The 25,887-nt window shown below is 38.7% G+C and overlaps 1 pseudogene across 1 annotated transcript in view; it reads left to right on the top strand.

Annotated features, from left to right (window-relative positions):
* Nucleotides 1-4,499: 4,499 nt before the first annotated feature.
* LOC311601254 overlaps nucleotides 4,500-25,887 on the top strand; it is a 29,981-nt pseudogene continuing 8,593 nt past the window's right edge. The window contains exons 1-2 of the transcript in view: nucleotides 4,500-4,504; nucleotides 9,605-10,275. The product of the transcript in view is annotated as an uncharacterized misc_RNA (transcript). The remainder of the gene's footprint in view (nucleotides 4,505-9,604; nucleotides 10,276-25,887) is intronic.

The following is a 25,887-nucleotide window of genomic DNA, read 5'->3' on the forward strand; positions in this document are numbered from 1 at the left end:
TGTCCCTCCTGGCTCTCTTTCAAATACATGGCCTCTTTTTCTTTGTGTGTGTGTGTGTGTGTGTGTAAAACCTTTTCAATCCATATAATGTTTGTTATTTGTATGTATATGCTTTCAGGGATGACTATTTGGTGTAATATGATTTTATTTTTCAAAAGTAAATGTTAGTGGAGTGGGGAATGATGGCATATGCCTTTAATCCCAGCACATGGGAGGCAGAGGCAGGTAATTCTGTGTGAGTTTGAGGGCAGCCTGCTCTACATGGTAGGTTCCAGGATTGCATAGAGGGACACTGTCTCTGAAAAAAGTAAATGCTAGTTGTACACTTTGGCTTTAATAAATTATGAAATGATGGATTTCCCCAGATGGAAAGTACCTGGTGAATCTAGTTATCTTTTATTTTGACATTTGGCAAATATTCCAGGAATTGTTTCACTTTATGATAATTATATTCTAAGTACTAAACTATATACATACATATATGTACATATATATATTGTGTGTGTGTGTGTGTGTATACACAAGATTCAGTAAATCTGCTAGTACTTAACAACTATTTCTTTACATGGGTATATTGTTCTTTTAAAACAGGACTCCCTGTCTTTCATGCTCCTGTCATTGAAAAAGCTTTAACAAATTAAGACTTCTTAAGGCAGGGGGCAGATACCAAGTCCTTTAAATTTCTGAAGGCCAATGAACATTCCTGTATCTATTCTAATGGTTCCCACTCAGTCCCCTGTAAGGCTTAAGCAGCTAGCAGATGAATCTTTACTAGGCAAGCTGTTCTAGACCTCCTTGGTTACCTACTTGCCCACACTTCCAGGCTTATATTAGTTATGATTTCCTTAGGCTACTTGACTAGAGACCAGAAATCTTTCTTATTCTTGCTGTTTCAGGACTAGCTTCCAGGCATTATCCAGAAAAATTTGTACATGGAATTGTTGGTATACTAGAAAAAAATATAACTTGTATCTGCATCATGATTAGCACCTCACTACTTAAGAAGAGTATCAGACAACTGAGGAAATTGTTGTTGTTAGTGGTAGTTTTGCCAAAGAATTATTTAATTTATTTTTTTTTTCTTTTTAAAACTATATTTAATTGAGAGACCAGGTAACCTGCCTTCAGACTTTTCCAGCTCTCTCTGTTCCCCTATACCAGTTCCCTAGACTGTTCCTAATGCTACAACCCTTTAATACAGTTTCTCATGTTGTGGTGACCCTCAACCATAAAATTTTTATTGCTACTTCGTAACTGTAATTTTTTCTACTGTTATGAATCAATATGTAAATATTTGTGTTTTCCAATGGTCTTAGATGATCCCTGTGAAAGGGTCTTTCAACCCCCAAAGGGGCCATGACCCACAAGTTGAAAACCACTGCCCTTGACCCAGTTCCTCAGGCTTGTCCCTAGTGCTGCAACAGAACATCAGCTGCAGCCACCCCTTTCCCCCTGCCCACATTTCCTGTAGATCCCACAGACCATCCCCCCTGGCCTCCCTTTCCCAATACATTGCTGTATCTAGCCCCCAACTCAGGCAGACTTCCCCTGATCAAACACAGGCCACTGTGCCAGAGAGCCAAGTGAGTTGCCCACAGACTTTCCCCACTTTCTCTATTCCCCTATAGCCAACCCCTCAGTCTTGTGCAGCAAGAGATCACCAGCTATGGCCTACCTCAGCCCTATGTGCACATCTCTTGTGGCTTGCTTATAACCAATCCCTCCTGAGCTCCCTCACCCCATATGTCACTGCATCCTAGTTCCTGACACCAGCAGGCATTCCCTGTGAACACACCAGCTGAGCAAGATACTAAAACAGATAACATACAGCTATCATACTCTTTGAAAACAGACAGGAAACAGAAACCAAGGAACAAAACACCCACCCAACAAAGACAAAGCCAGAAATCAGCATCTAGTCCTATAATTACCCAAGCCTAGATACCTAGACGCCAGCACAAGAACATAATCAACATCAGCCAGGACAATGTGTCTCCACTAAAGCCCGTCTACTCTACCACAGCAGGCCCAGCATGGCTGAAGCACAAGAAAAAGACCTTAAGACCAACTATATGAAAATGATAGAGGCCTTAAAAAAAATGAAGAAAATATTTAAAAAATCCAAGAAAACACAAACAATTGGAGTAAATGAATAAATCTCTTAAAGAAATCCAATAAAAAAAAACTATTGAAGGAAATGAATCAAACTGTTCAAGACCTTAAAATGGAAATAAAAGCAATAGAGAAAACATAAACTGAGGAAATTCTGGTGAAAAATTTAGGAATTCGAACAAGAAAATCATAGAATAAAAATTTTCTAACCTAAAGAATGAGATGCCTATAAAGGTACAAGAAGCATATAGAAGAAATAGTTTTGATGAGAAAAGAAAGTATTCTTACCAAATAATACTCAAAACACTAAATATACAGAACATAGAAAGAATATTAAATGCTGTGAGGGAAAAAGAGCAAGTAACAAAGGAAGAACTATTAGAATTGCCCTCGCCTTTAGCGGAAATTCTAAAAGCCAGAAGGGCCTGGGCTTTGGAGCTGGGAATCTTCTCCTTCTATTTCTATTAGTCTTAAGTTTGGTCTTTTCATAGTGTCCCAGATTTCTTGGATGTTTTGTATCAGGAATTATTTTAGGCTGAAGATATTTTTGACTGATGTATCTATTTCTTCTATAGTATCTTCCACGGCTGAGATTAGTTCTTCCATCTCTTGTGTTCTGTTGATGAATCTCAGGCATAGAAAATATGATGGAAGAAAATGTTAAATCTAAAAAATTCCTGACACAAACACCCAAGAAATATGAGACAATATGAAAAGGCCAAACCTAAGAATAATAAAAAATAGAAGAAAGAGAAGATTCCCATCTCAAAGGCCCAGAAAGTATTTTCAACAAAATCAGGATTTTTCTTAACCTAAAGAAAGAGACACCTATAAACACACAAGAAGGCTACAGAACACCAAATAGATTGAACCAGAAAAGAAAATCCTCCTACCACATAATAATCAAAACACTATATGTACAGAAAAAGAAAGACTATTAAAAACCTCAAGGGAAAAGGACCAAGTTATTTACAAAGGCAAACCTATCAGAACTACACTCGACTTCTCAACAGAGACTCTGAAAGCTAGAAGGGCCTAGGAAGATGTCTTTCAGTCTCTAAGAGAACACAGATGCCAGCCCAGATTACTACACCAAGCAAAACTTTCAAAAACCATAGATGGAAAAGGCAAGATATTCCAAGGCACCACCAAATTTACACAAGATATATCCACAATTCCAGCCCTTTAGAAGACACTAGAAGAAAAATTCCAACCTAAGGAGGCTAACAACTCTCAAGAAAACTAGGAAATAAATAACCCCACATCAGCAAAACCAGAAAAGGAAGTATAACACACACACACACACACCACCACCACCACCACCACCATCAAAATAACAGGAATTAACAATAATGGACATTAATATCTGTCAACATCAATGGACTCAGAGCTGCAATAAAAAGACATAGGCTAATGGAATAGATGTGGAAAGATAATCCATCATTCTGCTGCATACAAGAAACAGACTCCAACAACAAAGATAAGTATAACCTCAGAGTAAAGGAATAAAAATGGTTTTCCAAGTAAACAGACCCAAGAAGAACTCTCAGGTAGCCATTCTAATATCTAATGAAGTAGACAGAGGTCCTGAATTCAATTCCTGGCAAACATATGGTGGTTCACAACCATCTATAATGAGATCTGATACTCTCGTCTGGCTTGCAGATGTACATAATAAACAAACCTTTAAAAAAGATTAAAAATTCAAGTGACAGCTCATGCTGGCAAGGATGTGGTGCAAAGTGAACATTCTTCCATTGCTGGTGGGAGTGCAAACTTGTACAACCACTTGGAAATCAATTTGGTACCATCGACTGATCCCTAGTCAGGGCAGAATCTCGATTGCACACTGCCATAAAAGTGTGAGTATAAGGAATTCCTCTACATTTTCCTCATTCTTGGAAAACAACTCTAGTTGTAAAATAGTAAAGTATTCACCTTAATGGCTACGGCTACTTTCCCTCAGAACCCAATGTGTAGAGTAGCCAAACAGTTTTACAACAGTACACCGTTCTTTTCTTTTTCATACAGTCATTAGTGTAGTTGGACCAGTTTCTCAGAACACATCCCAATAGGCTGTTATCAGGAATGGAGGCTGTGCCACACATTTGAACAGTCAGAGATCTGAAATAAAATAAACAAAGTAGGATAAAATGGTACCTTTAAACCAGAGGCCATGCAAGCCATAACCTGGAAAGGAGAGAGGAACACACACACACACACACACACACACACACACACACACACAAGCAAAACCACAACAAAACCAGAAAGCTTAAGCAAAAACACAAAAACAAACAAACAAACAAACAAACAAAAAACCAGAAAGCAATTCAGTAATGAAGAGTCCTGGGAGCCTAGGAAAGGGAGAGTATCCAAGTAAAATCATGGGGTGAGTGTTAAGGAAGTCTGTCATGGGAATCTCCTATCCAGACAGCCTTTGTATCTCTGAGTCAATTGAGTGACTTATTGAAAAGTCTCAAATTGTGCCCACAAAATAGCCATAGTAAATAACAGGGATACTGGAGTTTGTTCTGCCTGTTACCACAAACACCACTGTGCACAGACAAGAAGTAGATCTTTAAGTTGTGCTTTACTCAGAGGGCCAGTAATCTAAGAGGACACTTGATTCACAATACTGACATCTCCAGCCCACCCACTACATAGGGAGAGGAGAAACAAAGTCAGTTGATCATTTCACGGTCCATTCTTTACTTTGTTTTTACATTTATTAACCCTGTCTCTGTCTCTCTGTCTCTCTGTCTCTCTGTCTCTCTGTCTCTGTCTCTGTCTCTGTCTCTGTCTCTGTCTCTCTCTGTCTCTCTCTCTCTGTCTCTCTCTCTCTCTCTCTCTCTCTCTCTCTCTCTCTCTCTCTCTGTGTGTGTGTGTGTGTGTGTGTGTGTGTGTGTGTGTGCGCACATGCGCGCATGCCCCATTACATGTATATGGAAGTCAGGAGACAATTTTCTCTTTCAATCTTGTAGGTCACAAGTATTGAAATCAGTTCATCAGGCTTGGTAGAAAGTGCCTTTACCCACTCACCGAGCCATTCCATGAGTTCTAGAGTTCATTCTTGTCCCTCTGGTCAGATAGTCACTCTCATCCTTGACATTCGTGCTGTTTGTGCCTTCCTCCTTATTTTTACTACTCTGCAACTACTATCTATCTGAACTGCTAGAATCATTCAAAAGGTGCTGAATTTGGTTAGTTTCTGCTGATATTAATCCTGCATTCCTACAGGCACCACCTAAGCTGGGGGTTAACTTAGAGCAAACAAGCCATTAACAGCGTATGTGTGCAGATCCCTTTAGACAATATGAGTTACAAAAGTACCCTTATAATATAGATCACAAAACTTATCAGGATTCTGTTGAAATATCACAAAACCCTTTAGACTTTGAGCTTTGAGATCTGACTTGTGAGTGAGATTCTTCCTTTTTTGGAGATTTTAGAAATACTTAGTGTTCTTCAATAAGTGCCCTTGTTTTGTTGCCTATAAATGGCATAGTCCTCAGCTTACAAGCATGAATAACTGGAAGAAAACTAGATCCCTCACAGGTTCTTTAAAAAGTCCTTGCTTCTGTCTAAGGTGTTGAAAAGGATCTGTGTCTTATTTCAAAATATCATTCAGCCCCTTTGATCTATATTTGAGACAATTCCTTTGGCTTTCCTATGAAGCTACACACAGGGCTTCCAGAACAGCTCATAGGAAAGTAGTTGGGCTTGGTAAGGTTTTTTTTTTCTTGTTTGGTCATTCTTCTTGTTTAGTTTGGGTATTGGAAATTGAACTTAAAGACTTGTGAATGCAAGGTATTTGCTCTATCAGTTATCAACATCTCCAACCACTAACAGGGATGTTCTGTGTCTTGACCTCCATTTAGATAACAGGGACACATAAATGTGTGATGATTCATTGCGCTGTATACTTAAGATGTGTGGATTTTCTTCTTTAGAAATTATAACAAAATATGAAGGGAAAAGAAGGGAACCATAAAAAAGGAAGCCACATTTTCTGTAATGAGTCTCTGCTCATTTATATCTCTGACTCATTTGACTGTGTGCTTATGATGTGGAACAGGGTTCTCTGAGACCATCACAGGCCTCCAGGAAGCAAGAAGGCAGTTAGTTCAGTTCAACATGACTCAGTAGCCAGTATTGGTTCAAGCTTCTGTAGTCTGACCCCGAGTGGTTTATTTTAGGCATATTTAAGCACAGCATATTTTGGTGAACATTATTCCAGTGATAATTAACTCAACACTGAGTACACAAGAAAACATATATAAATCTCCTTGTGGAACAAAGTAAGCTAAATAGAGATCAGGCATGACTACATCAAAACTCTTTGTAAAGTCCATAAATATAGATTCTATAGATTGACTGAGAAAAACAAATTAATGATAAGAGTTGGGGAGAGGATACAGTGTTAGAAAAGTCTCTAACCACACAGATACAGCAAAGATCACCAGGCTAGTAAGCATAGCCACTCCCAGCCTTGTGAGCAGATAGCAGGTATTACATGTCATCCCTTGAAGGAACAACTCTGTGCCCTTAACATTCTAGGTTCCCCTGGGGTTTATCTGTGAGCACTACATGCTTCCTATAGTATGGGAGTTTCTCCAATAGGAAGAACCAAACTTGTGTATACATACAATCTTTAGCATATCCAGGTCACAGCCACATTGTAAGTAAAATATAAAAGGAGAAGATAGAGATTTATGTTTGCAGCAATAACACAGTTCTTGCTACTGTGTAGTGCATTTGTAATTCTGTCATCTTCCAAATGGATCAATTCACCTACAAAACAAAAAGGTAAAAATTTATATATATATATATATATTTATATATATATATATATTTATATATATATATATATATATATGATATATTTCCAATTGGATCTTTAAGAAATAAATGCCTCCACTCCTCGGGTTTCAGACATGGGCAGCATAAAAAATTCTACCAGGCTAGCTCATTTGTTTGGCACAACCGCATTCTCCACCCTGTTTCCAGTTGTGCTTCAAACCCATGGTTTCTGCAGTCCACTGCTGCAGACCTGCCTTTGCAAGGAAGAGAGTGCGAGTAGGGTATTACTCAAGCCACCCCCACTTTCAAACTCATCTTGCTGAAGTAACTTCCCAAGTGATACAGCTTGTGTATTCTACAAGTGAGAAAGCACATTCCACAGAGACCGTGGAGCGGTGGGGAGCTGGTAGGGAAGGTTTCTTGGGAAGAGATCCAGTTTGTAGGCCCCTCATACCTTCTGCATGGGCAATGGCAATATCCACATGCCTAGTGACTAAAGTACTATGCTTCCTTTTTGCCGAATGAATCAATGGGCTCCCTCACTGTGATTTTCTCATTTTCATTATTGCTACATCCAAAGATTTGCATTGATAAAAGATCTAAATTAGTTGCTTCATAATGTTAATGTGAAGTATAAGTTTTGTGTCAAAGAAGATACTTATTCACCCAAAATTCATCAGTCTACTTTATATGTTGCACCTAAATGAAGCCAATTATCTAAATGTGGAATATTATATATGAGGTGGTTACAAAATGGACATATTTATCACTCCTCATTTTCTACATTCAAATTTTAGTTTTGTAGGTCTAGGTAATCACTACACTACCAAGCTATATCCTCATTATAAAGTATCACGCATAGGTGTTGTAGAGGGACAAATTCTTCTCTTTATATTAAATAATGCAGTAAATTATTACAGCAGTAGTTGTCTTTAAACCAGCCAGTTTCTTAATGACTGACATAGAGAGACTATGATTTATTTTTAAGCTGTAAGCACTATGCTGGATAGATTCTGAGCTACTCTAATAATCCTAGTACCTTTAAAACCCATATAAAAACCAATCACTTGCCAATCTGAAGATTTCTGGGGTGGCTTCTGCTCTGATCAGTCTGTTCCTACAGTCATGTGCTCAGGGCCATCTTCTTTCTCAGCCACATGGCCAGACATCCTCCCAGCATCCATGAACACATCTGTCTAACCCTAGTAAAAAGGCTTCTCTCCCTTCCCTTCTCAGCGTTCCTTTCTCTCTACCAGGAAGTCCCACCTTCCACTTCTTGTCCTTCTGCCCGGCTGATTGGCCAATCAGCTCTTTATTGGCAGCTGGTACATCCACAAAGACATTCCTCCACACACAGGTTTCTTCAGAAATGTACATATTTTAGGAAAATGGGCAAACAAGAATGACACTGTCTACTGTATCAGTTGATTTGCTTAAAGGTTCTATTTTTTGGGCAACTTTTATGTTCCCATCTCTTTGGATATTTAAAGGAGTCAGGTATGTCTTGTTTGGAGATAAATGGGCATTTCATGTATTATTTTTCATTTTGCTTGTTTCTTCCAAGATCACATACATTTACTCACTCTCTGTAATAGTCATATAATATTCGACTACAATATTGGAGAAATCATAATTAAACTTAGCTTTTTTCTGTTTTTATACTCATTTACATTATTAATAATTTTTTGTTTTAGAGACACTATTGAAATAAATATCACTTTATATAAGCTGTTGTTAATGCTTATTTGACTATTAACTACAAGAAATAGGATTCCTTGTCAATAAATGTGAAAATGTCAACTTGTAAAAGATATTGCCAAATTGTCTAAAACATCTTATATTGGGCTGGAGAGATAACTCAGAGATTAAGAGCATTGGCTGCAGCTGGATGTGGTGGCAAAAGCTTTTAATCCCAGCACGCAGGAAGGCAGAGGTAGGCAGAGCCTACAAAGAGAGTTCCAGGACAGCCAGATCTTTTACACAGAGAAACTCTGTCTTGAAAAATAAAACAAACAAACAAACAAAGCATATGTTACTCTTCCAGAGGACATGTGTTCCATTCTCAGCACCTACATGACAGCTTAAAACTATCTAAAACTCCAGTTCCATGGGATCCAATGCCCTTTTATGGCCTCCACACAGAAGAAGGCACCGGATATGCATGTGGTGCACAGACATATGTACAGGCACATAATAAAATAAGTTTTTAAATCTTATAATGGAGACTCCTGTCAGTTGTGGATTTTTTTTCAGATTTATTTTAGATTCTCTCTCTCTCTCTCTCTCTCTCTCTCTCTCTCTCTCTCTCTCTCTCTCTCTCTCTGTGTGTGTGTGTGTGTGTGTGTGTGTGTGTGTGTGTGTGTGTGTGTGTGTATGCAAGCATAGGTCTTTATTGGGACCAGAAGAGGGCATCAGATCCCCCAGAGTTATAAGCTATTGTAAGCCACCCAATGTGGGTACTGGATCTGAAATTGGGACCTCAGCAATAATAGTATACTCTTAACTACTGAACTGTTTCTCCAGTCCTTTCTATATTCTTATCTATAGTATTTATATCATTTAAACACAACTGTGAGACAGCGGGGACAAGTGTGAGAACTTAGTATTCTGTAAACTATTCCTCATTCTTTTTTCCACCCTTCCTTTGTGTTCCTGTTTTGATACTGTATTTGTTCTATCTCATCTCCAGCTTTGCTGGGGCCAAAGAGTGGATCTTCAGACTGACTGGCTTCCTTTGCACCCTCTTACCATTGGGGTTTGGGATAATCCTTGCAAGCAGCAAATACTGGCGCCTCTGGGAATTTGACAATAAGATGGTTCAGTTTGTGTATATCGGTCTCTGGGAAGCGTATTACCTACCATCGAGAGTTTAACATCTCTGGTACTGTGAACAGAATTCTGGAGCACAGCCCTGTCATCTCCACCTGGACCATACCAGCCAAATTTCAGTACGCACAGAACCTCATATTACTGGCAATTTTAATAAAACTGGTGGTCCTGGTTTTCAGCTCAGTGGCCATTAGGATCAGCTTTACCAAAGCCTTATTACCAGAGACTCAGATACTGTGCTACAAATGTTCTGTCTTTATTCTGGTTCTCAGCAGCTTTCCCATAGTTGTTTCTGTGACTGGGAACTATGTAGTAGATCTTTATGGTGAGACCACCCTTGACTTTCCACATACCTTTCCAGTAAAGAAAGAAGACCTGATAAAGAAACACAGTACTCATGTGTTCCCAATAGGGGTGCTGACAACCACCCTGTCACTCCTTGGTGTGATTATGTTCCTCTTTGATATTAGGTCATTAAAACTACAAAGTAACGTGAAGGCCCATTGTGCTCCCAAACAGACTGATCAAAAGGTCTGAAGTGTGAGTTCTGGTATTTGCAACATCTGCCAGGAGACTCCTTGAAGAAATTTCCCAGTTGCATACAATACTTGTGTAATCATCAATTCATTCCAAATAAAACATCAACTTGGTTCCTGGCTGTGTATCTAAAGCTTATATGCTCCTCTGCCTGTCATTTCTTTAGCTGTTTTTACATCCTAAACTCTGTAGGTCATGATCATGTGTTCAGATATTGCCAATATGCAGTAACAGGCAAGAATACAGTATAAATGCAAGTCGCCTAAATAAACAGTTAACCCTAGGTGAAAGAATGTATTTAAGTAATGAGAAACATCACCATAGAAAAGTCACCACATTGCTGTATGGAGACACTTAGGTACTCATATTTCTGGAGGGTAGATCTGGACATCTTAGCCTAGTGCCCATGGATGTCAGAATGGAGTGCCAGATCTCCTGATACTAGAGTTACAGATGGGTGTGAGCCACCTTATGAGTGCTAGGAACTGAGCCATCTCTTCAACCCAGTTTATTTTGTGTTTGTTTGTTTGTTTAGTTTAATTTAACTTTTTTGAGACAGGGTCTCACTATATAGCCTTGGCTGGCTTGGAATTCTCTGTGTAGACAAGTTTGACCTACAGTTCCTCTAGACTCTCCTGCCTCTGCCTCCTGAGTACCGACATCAAAAGTATATGCCACCATGCCTGGCAGCCTGCCCAGTTTCTTTAAAAATTTGTTCTTTGGTTTCCATACTGGAGAGGTCTGGGGACCCACTAAGTCATATGGAGATAAGCATACTTTCCTTCTTGGAGCTATCCTAATCCTAAGCAAATCTATAGAGACAGTCCAGAGTAATATTGTTTTAAGTATAAGTTTAGTTAGGTATGTTTAAGTGTCTGACTCATTATATTTTCCCAAATGATGAGGAAAAGGCATGGGGTATGGTAGTCACACCTTAATATTTAAACTTTTCATAATTCCCTGAAACGCCAATTTCTGAATGGATGTTTTCTACAAGGCCAACTTGTTTTAAGATAATCTTAATCACACTACCAGCAATAGCACCTGGGAGATGGGAGGTGCTAATCTCCCAGAGAGGGGGGGGCATTATTGTCACCTATAAATATGTTTGCTTTCCTTCCATAGGCATTTCTTTAAAGTTATTCTGGATATTTTGAAAGAAACATAGTCCAGGTTTTTTTCATGACCTTTTTGATTATCCTTTGTCAAGTTATGTGTCCCACACATACCTGTTTAGCGATGGTGGAATTATGTATACAACCATAACTTTAAAGTATTTCATCAAACACGGCCTTGGGTCCACAGTGATTTCCCCTCTTGTTGAATGTGCAGTGGTTACACGCCAAATTTTGGGGACTCCAATGGCCTCTCTGATCAAGAAAGCAGGTGGGTGACTTATCAGAGGAGTTCCATCATCCCTTGAGTCTTGATTGACCTTGGAGGATAAGAACCAAAATATTGGCTGTCCTTTTTGATGCCCTTATCATCATTGAAGTAGGCCTTTAAGCTTGAACATCCAGAAGGAGAGATTTAGCAGCCTCATAATTTTAACTGCTGTGCAACATATAGCTAAGTTTTAGATAAATACCACAATTTAGTTTCTCCAATTGGCTAAAGCCTAACAAAGCTAGCAAAAAACAAGTAATTATCTTAATTAGACACACACTCTCGGCTGTTTGTTTGTTTGGGTTTTTCAAGACAAGATTTTTCTGTGTAGCCCTAGCTGTCCTGGAACTTGCTCTGTAGACCAAGCTGACCTCGAACTCGTAGAGATCCGCTTGCCCCTGCCTCCCAAGTGCATGCACCACCACTGCTGGCCCATTCTTTGTTCTTTTAAGCCAGTTTTTGTAAGAGATACCATAAGTAGGTAAAAATAAACTTAAGGATTTTGATAATCTTCAATTATGAAATATAATTGAACATATCCTTAAATGCCTCCACAAACCTTGTTCAGAAAAAACTTACTCAGAACGTGTGTGGCTTCATTTTGAACCATGAAGGTTTTGTCCTCACCTTTTCTCTTTTATTCTTAGCACAAAACTCTTATAGTACCATAACAAATTAATCCTTATCTAAAATATTCCCTTTTCAACAAAAATATAACCTCACACTTGAATCCTTCCCAGCAGTTCTCTCTCACCTACTTACAGTTTCTTCATTTCCCTTACAAGAATCGAGCCCAATACATACATACATACATACATACATACATATATATATAACGGTAGCAAATTAAGACTACTTGTACACATAGTTTTAGCTACCAAGCATTTTTTCCTTTGTAAATCTCAAGCAAGGCCCTTCTCTGCTTCAATTTTTACACACACACACACACACACACACACACACACAGAGACATACACACACACACACACAGAGACATACACACACACACACAAGCATGCACACACACACATCATATCACCTTTCCCCTTGTGGTATGGTGGATTGAATGAGAAATGTTTCCTGTACTCTCAGGAAGGTGATGCAGCTTTGCTGGAGGGAGCTGGTCACTGGGCGCAGGCTTTGAGATTATATAGCCTTACCCTACTTCCAATTAGTTCTCTCCACTCCATGCCTGCATTTGCAGGTATTCAGCATGCTGCTCCTTCTGCCAGGCCTGCCACTTACTGCTAAAAATATCCCTCTAAAACTGTGGGCCCAAATAAACGATTTTTTCTATGAATTGCCTTGATCAGGGTGTTTTTAATCATAGCAACAGAAAAATAATTGATACATGTGATCTCACAGAGCCTGAGAATCAGAGAAAATTTTACATTCCAGCATGAAATATCAAAGACCTTGAGAAATGCCCTTTAAAAACAAGGGCAGAGTGCCAAAAGCTCTTTCATGTTTACCCTCTAATGGACGTGTTAAACGATAGAAGACAGATTTCCTTACTTGTTCTAGTTAGGACCAAGAGTAGAGCACAGCTTCAAAGTTGGCCTGGGATGTCATTTCCTATCTCCCTAGTCCCAACCTCAAATCTATTGAAGGTTTCCAGTGGGACCCTAAATCCCCTAATTCTCAACAAAAACTTGAGATTAATTACTCTCCCCGCCCCCTTATCCTTTTTCCTTTCTGGACACTGTCTCAGAAAGATTCCTTCTCCATATGACTCTTTTACTTCATTTTAATTTCTTCTTGAAGCCAGCATAGGATTGGGATGGGCTATCGGCTTACCGCCTCTTCACCACATAGTTTTCACGATCTGGTCCATCAGCTGCTCATCCCAGGTCTTTTTGCCCATTGCTTCATTTTGTGGAACATAAGGAGGTGGCAGTCTCAGGAGGAGGGGATCCAAAACCTTTTATCTGGAGTTCACATGTCATTTTTCTTTTGATTTATTTTTACTTGTGTGTGTGTGTGTGTGTGTGTGTGTGTGTGTGTGTGTGTGTGTGTTATGTCATATATATGTGGGGGGTTGGGGGTGAACTGAACAAGGACTCTCCCCAGTAATGCAAAACTTCTAAGTAACAAAGTGAAACATATGAATGGATATGAAGCTTCATTCAGATAAAGATTTGATATGTCAAACTTTAATAACTTATGCTAATGCTAAAACCCCAGCCTGTCTGAAGGAAATACATTCTGCTTTCTGTTGGATGAAAGAGTTAGCTGTTATGTTGCCCTTACAATGCAACAAAGGAGAGCTAGAGAGATGTCTCAGCACTTAAAGAGTGCGGTCCTACTCTTCCACAGGACTCAATTTTGGTTTTCATAAGCTGCCTATAACTCTGTATCCAGAGACATAGACTCAGGTTGTCCCAAATATCATGTTTCAACATAGTAGCAATTTCATGAAGTGTTTATAGACACAGAACAAAAAAAACCCTAACAGATAACTTTTCAAATACACTGAAGCATCAGGTAGGCAGGTTACAGCAATGCAGGGAAGTATCTACTATGGGTTTTAGATGGTATCTGATGACAGTCTTAGCTTTGGAATTGGTGAAATCTACTGGTTTGTTAAGTGAAGACAACCAAAAATGTTTCATAAGATAGCCATGAGGCTTTTAGGCCAGATGGACAACAGGTGGCTTATTAAAGGGGCTGCAATTTGCCAAGATGACATAATTAGGAAGCTCTAATCAGCCAATCAGCCTTGTAGGTTATTTAACATGCATATGACTTTTTGTGGCCTCTTCAGTCCATAATTTTCAACAAATGCAGCTTCTGACTATGTGCTTTACTGTCTAAACCTAGATCTTCTATTGCTGTCTCATCATCAGACCCACCTTGCTCAAAATCTAAACAATCACAGCCTCCAGCACTTGCTCTCTTTTTTGTGGGGTGTTGTTGTTTTTTAAATTTTTTTTATTAATTCATTCATTTTACATCTCAATAGTTATCCCATCCCTTGTATCCTCCCATTCTTCCCTCCCTCCCACTCTCCCCCTACTCCCCTCCCCTATGACTGTGACTGAGGGGGACCTCCTCCCCCTGTATATGCTCATAGGGTATAAAGTCTCTTCTTGGTAGCCTGCTGTCCTTCCTCTGAGTGCCGCCAGGTCTCCCCCTCCAGGGGACATGGTCAAATATGAGGCACCAGAGTTCGTGTGAAAGTCAGTCCCCACTCTCCACTCAACTGTCGAGAATGTCCTGTCCATTGGCTAGATCTGGGTCAGGGTTCAATGTTTACTTCTGCAGCCATCTCTTGATGTTAATTAGGATTCTTTCCCTGTTGCTTTCTCTTTGGATTATAGAGGCCTATGAGGAGTCATGTCAGGACATCAGCAAGGATCAGTAAAGCTTCTGGGTCAAGGCAGCCATGTTTGAAGATGTCAACCAATTGATTTCCTCTGCTGATATGTTTTATTGTCTTTTTAATGCTCTCTTTATAATGTACTACAGTGACCTTGAGAACTTTTACATGCCTTGGATGAGACAAGATCTGCAGTCTATATCTGATAGGACTATTTGGGGAACTTTAATGATTCCCCTTGTTTCCAGATTGCAGCACTGGCAAGTAATGATAGGAAGGCATCTTTAGAATATGTCTATGGTTACCTCCCTCTTTTTTCTGTCATCTCCAAGGCTTTAGTTGGAGTTATAACTTTGGTTAATTGACTGTATGGATCTAACCTAGGCCTGCTGCATATATGTTATGGTTGTGTGCCTTGGTCTTCTTATGAAACTCCCAACAATGGGATCAGGGGCTGTCTTTGACTCTTTTGACTGCTTAGGGATCCTTTTCCTCCTACTGGGTTACCTCATCTAGCCTTAATATGAGGGGAGGTGCCCAGTTTTCTTGCAGCTTATTATGCGAGGTTTAGTTTATATCCAAGGGAGTTTGCCCTTTTCTGAAGAGCAACTGAGGAGGAGTGGTTGGTGGGGCTGGGAGGCAAGGAGAGAGGGGAAACTGCTTTCAGGATGTTAAATATGAAAGAAGAATAATTAATTCACTTACTGGCACAGTCTTGTAAACAATAAGATGACTATTTCATTTTTATTAACTACAGAGTTTAGTCAATGAAGATTTTTGCTAGGTAACAAAATATAGAGAATGTGACCAAAAGATACAATATTTGAAGGGCATTAAAAAAAAAATAGAAACAGACTGTGTGGCTTAAAAAATATATAAGTTTGGCTAATGGAACTGCAGTGCCAGAGCCTTTTCCTCAAGGTGTCTTTGAGGGAGACAATCCAGTATCCCATTAATATTTTTTGTTGTTGTTGTTTCACAAAGCACCTCCCTTGAATAAGCCAAACATAATCAGGGTTTGTTTGTAAGGGCTATCTTTCAGGTTGGGTTTTAGATAGTTGGATATGGAAAGGACATCTAAACAGCCCTAGGTGCCCTGGCCTGAACTTTCAGGGAGAGCTAAAGAAGCAACTGTGTCATAAAAAATCCTTCCCTGCAGAGCGATCTCGGGGTTTACTGCCAAAAGAGACCGCTGTCACATAAACTTACTTGCTGGCTGAAGAGACCTGGTTGACTCTAAAAAAGAAAGAAATTCACGCACATATTTATGAGAGACTCAAATGTCAATTTAAAAGCTTCCTTAGTAGCTGGGCCATGGTGGCACACACCTTTAATCCCAGTACTCAGGAGGCAGAGGCAGATGGATTGCTCTGAGTTTGAGGCCAGCCTGGTCTACAGAGTAAGTTCCACAACAACTGGGGCTACACAGAGAAACCCTGTCTCGAAAAACAAAACAAAACCCAAAGAAACGTAAAAGGCTTCCTTGATTTTTCTGTCAATACATGGAGTAATAAGTCAGTCTCAGGCCACAGGTTACGTGGTCTCATGACTATGTCATCAGTTACTTGTGCAGGCCTAGGGACTGAGCCAGGTTCCCATAGGAATCCCTTGCTTTAGGGTGACATATGGTTAAAAACGTTTATTACTCTTAGTTATCTCCAAGGCTTGAACCTTCAAGAGAACGTTTTAAAAAGTTAATGTAAATTTGTTCTTGTGATCCATCAATTTGCAGGGGAGGGGGAGGAAGCATGTATTCTGAGCGCTTCTTTTAACTTTTGCTATAGGGGGTTTTGCTCTTTCTCTATAAGCCTGCATCCATGGTTAAAAAAATCCCAGTTCAGCCAAAAAATGTCTGTACCAGCCTATGGGTCTGGAGAGGGGAGAGATGCATAACAACTCAAATATTATCTGTGGATAAGGCCTAGTGCCCGAGGGTCATAATGAAGCCCAGTTATTTCTCCCTTTACTAAAATTTAAGTAGTCTTTGCCTCTTCTTAGAGACCTTATACTCCCTATTAAGGCAAGGGTTCCTAAAGGTTATTTATTCCTTGGACATAGTAAAAACTACTTGTTGAGTTATAATTCCCTCTGCGTGTTTCAGTTCCTTTAGATCTTAGGCCTGGAAATTAGCCAAAACTAGTGGGGCTACCTCAAAATCCTTGAGGTAGGGGATTCCATGGAAGTTTCTGCAGTCATCTGCCAGTTGTGGCTCATTTAAAGGCAAACACGAATCGAGGGATTGGGAATATTGGTCTAAGGGAATGCAGAATCTAATCCTGTATGACACTGAATTCTGCTCCCTCCCCCAGAAGTATATAGGGATAATATCAGGTGAACTGATGATCTCACTTACATTTTTTTTGTTGTTGTTTTCTGAGACAAAGTTTCTCTGTGTAGACTTGGCTGTTCTAGAACTCACTCTGTAGACCAGGCTGGCCTCAGACCCATAGAGCTCTGCCTGTCTGCCTGTCCAGAGTGCTTGGATTAAAGAAGTGCTCCCCCTCCCCTGGCTTCATTTCTACTTCTTATGTACTATACTACTCTGAAATAACCAATATGGGTTATCTTATAGGGATAGGTGTAGCACAGGGGCTCATCTTGTAGAAATATGTCATAAGTGGGTTTATGTCTTATTTGGACTTAAGTCTGCTAATATCCTCAGTTTTACAGGTGTACTTTTTATTAAATAGGAAACACGTAGGATCTTTTAGGTTTGCTTGAGTGGGCTGGCCAGATACAGCTTGGCCTGGAATTCTTGACACCCCCCATCCATTTAGATGGGCAATGCTTATATCTCTTTCAGTTTGGGCTTGTCTTCTGAAAGCCCAGTCATGGGCAGAATCTTTTGAGTTATGATCAGGGGCAAGAATCTCTTTAGTAAAAAGCTCCCTTCCTAATAAAAAGATAGTTTATGAGACTAGAATAATTAAAATAAGCCTTCATTTCTAATGCATTTGATTGATTTTTGCTGCCATCTTGTGGTCCGATGGAAGAATGCTTTGTGGATGTAGCCATTTGAAATTCTTTTACTTTTGAGATTATAATTATAATCATTTCTCCCTTCTCTTTCCTCCCCCTGAACCCTCCCATATAACCCTCCTTGCTCTCTTTCAAATTCATGGCCTCGTTTTTCGTTAATTGTTGTTACACATATACACACACATACATATACACATACATACACACATATACACATATATTCTTATATTTTTGGTTGTGAGCCTAGCCTTTAACGGCTGAGCCATCTCTCCAGCCCGTATTCTTAAATACACAAATACAACTTCTCAGTCTATATGTTACTTGTATGTATTAATTTAAAGCGAATCATTTGGTATTGAATAAACAATTGGTGTGCTCTTCCCTAAGGAAGACTAATCCCGCCCCCCCCCCCCACACCTGCTCTCAGTTGCTGTAGTTGTTTGTGTTGGGCTGAGGCCTTGTTGGGCTTTCCACATCCACTTTGACACGTCTATTGCTGCTGTCCCTGCTCAGTCGGGATGGGCTCCACAACTCTTCATTGTGATTGTGGTTTTCTGTAACGGTCTCCATCTTAGTTACTGTTCTGTTGCTGTGAAGAGACCGCCATGACTAAGGAAGGGAACTCTTATAAAAGAAACCATTGAACTGAAGTCGTACTTATAGTTTCAGAGGGTTAGTCAGTTTTCATCATGGCAGGAAGCAGACAGGTATGGTGTTGGAGCAGTAGCTGAGAACTTTACATCTTGGTCCATAAGCAGCAGGCACAGAGAGCCATACTGGGACATACCTCCTCCAACAATGCCCCACTTACTCCAACAAGATCATACCTTCTAATTCTTCCAAACAGCTCACCAGCTGGGGACTAAGTGTTCAAATATGTGAGCCTATGGGGACCATTCTCATTCAAACCACCACAACCTGTTGCAAAAAGAAGTTTCCTTGAGGGGTGAGGATTATATGTGACTGTGGGTATAATAACCTCTATGGTTATTCCAAATAAAACATGCATATTTAAAGATTTAGAGCTAACATTTTTATTATTCCTTTTTACTTTATTTTATATAACATTTTTATTATTCTGTCAGTTGACTGATTCCATTTCCTGGATATTGTGACTAGAGTAGCAATTAACATGGATGAGCAGATGTCTCTAGAATAGGATATGGAGCCCTTTGGGTATAAACTCAAGAGTGGTATAGAGCTGGATCATCGGGTAGATCTATTTTTAGTCTTTTAAGGAACCTCCACACTGACTTCCACAGTGAGTGCACCAATTACCACCAGCAGAGAATAAGTGTTCCCCTGTCCCCACATCCATGGCAGAATATTTTTTTTCCTATTTTAAGTGTAACTTAATTATAATTTTGCTTTTTTCCCCCTTGTGAGATATACAGGTAGATTTTTGTTTGGGTGGTTGTAAAAAACAAAACAAAACAAAACACTAAAACTTTTAGAATACGAAGCAAAGGGCTTTATGTCTAGTAAGTGTCAAAGTACCCAAGGACTCAATTCATTTTCAAAATTGTAATTCTTGTAAGCATCATTTATAAAAGAATCTATGGATTAAGAATTTATCTGTTTTTAACCTTTTTTAAAAACTGAGGTAAAATTATATTTCAAAGTAGTTTTAATTTGCATTTCCCTGTGGCTAAGGATTTTGAATATTTAAAAACTTTCTTTTTGATTGAGTTGATTTTGGGAGTTCTTCATATAGTCTAGACATGAATCCTCTGTCAGATGAAATAGCTGGTATAGATTTTTCTCACTCTGTAGGCTGTCTCTTCACTCAAATGATAGTGTAGGTTTTTTTTTTGATGTATGGAAATACTTTAATTTTATAAGGTCTATTTATTCATTGTTGACTTCAATACCTGGGCTTTTGGGATCCTATTCAGAAATCCTTTCCTATGCCAATCAGTTCAGTTATGTTCCTTACTTTCTCTACCAAATTCAGGGTATCAGGTCTTATTTTGAAAGTCCTTGATCCATTAGAAGTAGAGTTTTATACAAGATGAGAGTTCCATTATTTTACATGTAGTTATACAGTTTGACCAGCACCATTGATTGAAGAGTTGTCTTTTCTCCAGTGTTTATTATTGCTGGATTCTTTGTGAAAATGTTGGTGTCTGTAGAACTGTGAGTTTATATTTGCAATCTTAATTCCGTTCCACTGTTCAATAATTTTCTTTTCATGCCAGTACCATGTTGTTGTTGTTGTTGTTTTTAATCATTACACCCCTGTAGCTTAACTTGAAGACTAGATGGTGATATCTCGAAGCAGTTAATTTTCTTTTGTTTGGATTTGGGCTGTTGTTGTTGTTGTTTACATTGTTATTCAAGATTGTTTTAATTATCCTAGGTCTTTTGTGCTTTCATAAAAATTTATGATACCTTTTTTCAATTTCTTTGAAGAACTGTATTGGAATTTTGATGGGGATTGCATTGAATTTTAAGTTGCTTTTGTTAGGAAGACCATATTCACAGTATTAATCCTACAAATTCACGAGTGTGGTTGATATTTCCATCTTCTGGTATCTTCTTCAATTTCCTTTCTTATGGGTTTTTAAGTTTTTATTGTGCAAGTCTTCCACTTCCTTGGTTAGATTTCTTCTTCTTCTTCTTCTTCTTCTTCTTCTTCTTCTTCTTCTTCTTCTTCTTCTTCTTCTTCTTCTTTGATTTTGTTTCTTTTTTGAGGTTATTATGAATGATAATGTTTCCTTGATTTCCTTCTTGGTGTGCTTATCATTTGTACACAGGAAGGCTTCTGAGGAGTTTTCTGGTGGAATCTTTAGTGTATGGAACCGTATCTTCTGAAAACAAGGATCTCTAGTTGTTCTCTAGCTATGACTTCAAGTACTATGTTGAACACCTATGGAAAGAATGGACATCTTAATCTTCCTGATTTCGGTGGAAATGCTTTCTATTAGGATGATGCTGGCTGCAGGCTTGCTGTAAACTGCCTTTATCATGTTAAATTATGTCCCCTTTATCTCTATTCTCTCTAATACTGTTATCATGAATCAATACTTAAGTTTGTCAAAAGCCTTTTGTACAGTCAATAAAAGATCATGTGATTTTTGCCCTTTAGGCTATTTATGTGTGCATTACACTTATTGATTAGTGTGTTAAATCATCTCTGTATCTTTGGAGTGAAGCTGCCCTGATCATGTAGGATAATCTTTTTGATGTGTCTGCAAATTCAGTTTTCAATTATTCTATTCTGAACTTTTGTGTCTACGTTCATGGAAGATATTGGCCTATGATTTTCTTTTTAAGTTTCGAGCTTTTTCCTGGTTTTAGTATCAGGGTAATCCTGACTTTGTGGAAGGAATTTAGAACCATTCTTTTCTTTCCTAGTTTGTAAAAATACTTTGAGGACTTTTGGTGTTAGTGCTTGGAAGGTCTAGAATAATTCTACACTGAGTCCATCTGGCCCTGGGCTTTTGGTCAATTGGGAAATGGTTAGTTTTTAGCTGTTTCTGTCTCACTAGATGTTATGGGTCTATTTAAAACTTCATCTTGATTTAATTTTGTTAAGTTGTATATCTCTAAAATTTTATCTGTTTTTTTCTAATCAGTAGAATGTGCTTTGTTTGCTTATTTTGTTTTGTTTAGGCAGGGTCTGGCTGGCTATGAACTCACAACATAGGTCAGGCTGGCCTCAAACTTACAGAGAACCACCTGCTTCTGCCTCCAGAGTGCTGGGATTAAAGATGTGTGCCACCATACCTGGCTGGACTGTCTACTTTTGGGGGTTATTTATTGTTCTTGTTTTTCTGTAGCCTTTAAGTTCTTTGTGAAGTTAATAATTTGAGATTTGTCAAATATTCTGACATAGGGACATAGTGACATAATGTTTTCTCTTATGACTGTTTTTATTGTGTTCCAAGGCTTTAGGTAGGTTGTGCTTTCAATTTTTCAATTTTCTTTCTTGATTTCTCTTTTGATCCAGTTTCCATTCAGTAGTGTGTTGTTCTAGTTTCCATGAGTTTATATAGTCTCTATTCTTGTTGATACCAAGTTTTATTCCATTATGCCCTGGTAGAATACAGGTTAATATTTAGGGTGTAAACCCAAATTTGTTGAGACTTTTGTGTCTTAATTTGTGGCTGATTTTGGAGACATTTCTATGACATGCTGAGAAGAATGTGGTTCATTAGTGGTTGGGTTTGGGGTGGAATGTTCTGCAAATGCCTCTTAGACATCGTTGTTTGTCCTTCTGCCTTTCCATTTTTCTGGGTTTTTTTTTGGATTTTCTTTTCTTTTTAAAAAAAACTTATCACTTTACATCCCTCTTTTTGGTTATTTGAGAAAGAGTTTCTCTATGCAACAGAACCCTGGCTAATATGGAAGTCGCTTAGTAGACCGGGCATGGCCTCGAACTCACAGAGATCTGCCTGCCTCTGCCTCTTAAATTATGGAATTAAAAGCATGCATCACCACACTGGGCTTGGCATAGTTCTTTTCTAACTAGTAGAAAAATTCTTTATGGATACAGATATTTAAAATAATTTGTTGCTTCTTTTGTATTTAGTGTGCGTATTCTGTCTTCTGTGCTGGTGAAAGAATGTGTTATGGAAATTAAAGCACTGAAATATTTTTTTCTTGTACTGTGTGTCTTAGTTTTATGATGTGATCACATGGAGAATTACAATATTATATGAACATGGGATGACTGATTTACTTGTTCCTTCTGCTGTGTTTGATGGGTTTCTGATGCCATCTTGTGGCCAAATGGAAAATTGCTATATGAACTTCAAATAATTAAAAACTGGATTTTGTTTCTATTGCATTTGATAATCTTATGCTACTATCTTGAGGTTATATGGGAGAATGTTTTATAACTATATGTAAGTGATAAACCCAAATATATTCTTTACATATTTATAGTTAAATAAATTATAATGCTTATTATGTAAAACATAGACTTCATTAAAGTAGAAAGAATATGTAAAGCCAGATATGCCTGAATCCAACCACTTGTGAGACTGAGACAATAAGATCATAGGTTTGAGATAGGCCAACATAGCAAGTCTCTGTCTCAAGAAAATGAAAAGAGAGAAGGAAAGGAAAGAAAGGAGAGAGGGAGAGAACATCATAATTTCATTGGACCATTAATTCAAGATACTGAGTTTCTTGGTGGAGAGAGATTGTGGAGGGATATTTCTCGGTGAGGGGGTACAGTATTTCTCTCAGTAGAGAGTTTTCTTTTTATTTGAGTGTGAACCTTAGAGGTGGTTTTGATATTTGATTTTTGCTTTATTTACCTATAATTAAGCTTCATTAGTTATGTAAGTATTCATTTACCATGTTCAAATACCATTGTTGCATTAACAACTTCTGTCTCCTCCTTTCTCCCACTCTTTTGTAAAAATGTTCATATATGATAATTCAGGTGAAATGATAGAAACATCTAAAAATGATCTACAATATCAAAATATCTTTTTTAAAAACTAAAGAAAAATAGAGGGTATAGTGAAAGGCAAAATGCCATTACAGTAAAAATTACAAGAAAACCAGAACTGGGCCTCAGTTCAGTGTTTCTGACTTATCCTCTAAGATGTATTTTTTTAACTTAATGTTCTAATATGTATTTTTTAAAACTGTTTATCCTATTCTATCTCTCTTTTTCTAGCAGTTACTAAGGCCTCTAGCTTGCCTGCTCTGACATTTTCTCTCTGATAAATTTAATGCCAGGTATGTTCCAAGTCCATTTTTAAATTCTTTTGTTAACTAGACTAAGAACCTGAAAAGGGGATCCTGTGTCCTTTGACACCCCCAAAATGTTCTTTGAGGAACAAAGAGAAAGAAATATATTAAGGATTTATAATTATACCAACAGATCCTCTACCTGACAAGAAATACCAAAAAGAAACAAATGAGCAAGCAAACAAACTGAACAGTAAAAGAATGTCTTCAAAGTACTGAAGAAAAATAAAGACCAAGATATAGCCTGTGTGTACTTAATGATGTGTCTTAGAGTTTCTATTGCTGTGACAAAACACTATGAGCAAAAAGCAAGTTGAGGAGGAAAGGCTTTATTTGGCTTATACTCCATATTGTTGTTCACCATCAAAGGAAATAAGACAGGAACTCAAACAGGGCGGGGGAGAACTGCAATTTCTGGAGCAGTAGTGGGATTTCAAACTCAATGTCAAACTCATATTTGGGGAAGTCATGGATGTACCAGCATTTTCCAAACCACCAAGTCCCTTCCTTGTTGGACTCCAGTCAAAACCAATCATTATATGAATTCTTGTTGTTCTCCACATACCAGATAAGGGACTGATATTCCTTCTCTAGTCACTGCACCCACAATTCCTGATCTCAGGGTCCAGTGTTAGTCTTTAATACAGGGATCTCAGATACGACCCATCGGGTCCATTTTGGACCAGGCCACAGCTGGATCTTAAGGAGGCATTTTCTCCAATGAAAGTCCCTCCTTTGAGGTAACTCTAATTTGTGTCAAGTTGATATAAGACTAGCCAGAGTAATTGACCCACTGTCACTTTGATGCACAAACACATCACTATTAAGCCACAACCTTTCCTTTCTTATTCATCCCCAATATCTCACAGTAAAAACATAAATAAGGGTCTGGAAAGATGGCTCAGAGGTTAAGAGCACTGGCTGCTCTTCCAAAGGTCCTGAGTTCAATTCCCAGCAGCCACATGGTGGCTCACAACCACCTATAGTGAGATCTGGTGCCCTCTTCTGGCTTGCTGGCTCACATGCAAGCCTAATATTGTATAAATAATAATAAATACATCTTTGAAAAAACAAACAAACATAAATAAATAAATAAATAGCTGGCCATGGTGGTGCACACCTTTATTCCCAGTACTCAGGGAATCAAAGGCAGGTGGATCACTGTGAGTTCGAGGCCAGCCTGGTCTACAAATCGAGTCCAGGACAGCCAAATCTACACAAAGAAACCTTGTCTCAAAAAACCAAATCTATGATCATATAGAGGGGGAGGTAATCCCCCTCAGGAACTGTCATAGGGGAGGGGAATAAGGGGAAAATGGGAGGGAGGGAAGAATGGGAGGATACAAGGGATGGGATAACCATTGAGATGTAACAAGAATAAATTAATAAATAAAAAAAACCAAATCAAATAAATAAATAAATAGATACCATAAATTACTTTAAAAGTACCACAGTCTTTATAAATTTAAACATTAAAATTTCAGTCTCTCTAAAATATACAATCTCTCTAAAAGTCAAAAATCTCTTTCACAAATTCAAAGTCTTTCAGCTGTGGGCTCTTGTAAAACATAAAAATAAAATTAAATATCTTCTTCAAGAGGGAAGAACCAGGGCATAGTCACAATCTCCAACAATATAAATAACTCAAATGTCCAATTATCTGGGATTGACTCATGATCTTATGGGCTCCTCCAAGGAGCTTGAGTCATTTCTCTAGCTCTGGCCTCTGCAGAACATACAATTTATCTTCCAGGCCCCAGCTGGCTCCACTCCACTGCTGTCACTGTTGGTGGTGGTCATCCCGTGGTCCTGACATCTCCAAAATATCAGAGCCTTCTGCTGCAACTAGGCTGCACTTTCACCAATAGCGTCTCCTAAGCTCTCTTCATGGTGCCAAGCCTCAACTTCTGCATGACCCCTTTGGTCCGGGGTCTTCCTCTGCCACTGAGGCTGCACCTTCACCAATATCCTCTCCTGCCCTCTCACAGTGCCAAGCTTCAGCTGCTCTCCATGACCCCCTCATGCTTTCAAAACCAATATCACCTGGGTGACTCTTAAACATTACGAATTCCAGCTGCCAGCACAAGGAACAACCCCAGCCATTTCTGAAACATAGCTTGTGTGTGCTGACCTTGAGTAAACACTTCTCAGACTCCTCTTCAGTGATGCTAGTGTCTTCTCAATCACTTAATTTCTTAGCTCCAGCTAGCCAC

Source organism: Acomys minous, assembly GCF_964271855.1.
Source record: "Acomys minous genome assembly, chromosome: 7".
NCBI classification, from domain to species: domain Eukaryota; kingdom Metazoa; phylum Chordata; class Mammalia; order Rodentia; family Muridae; genus Acomys; species Acomys minous.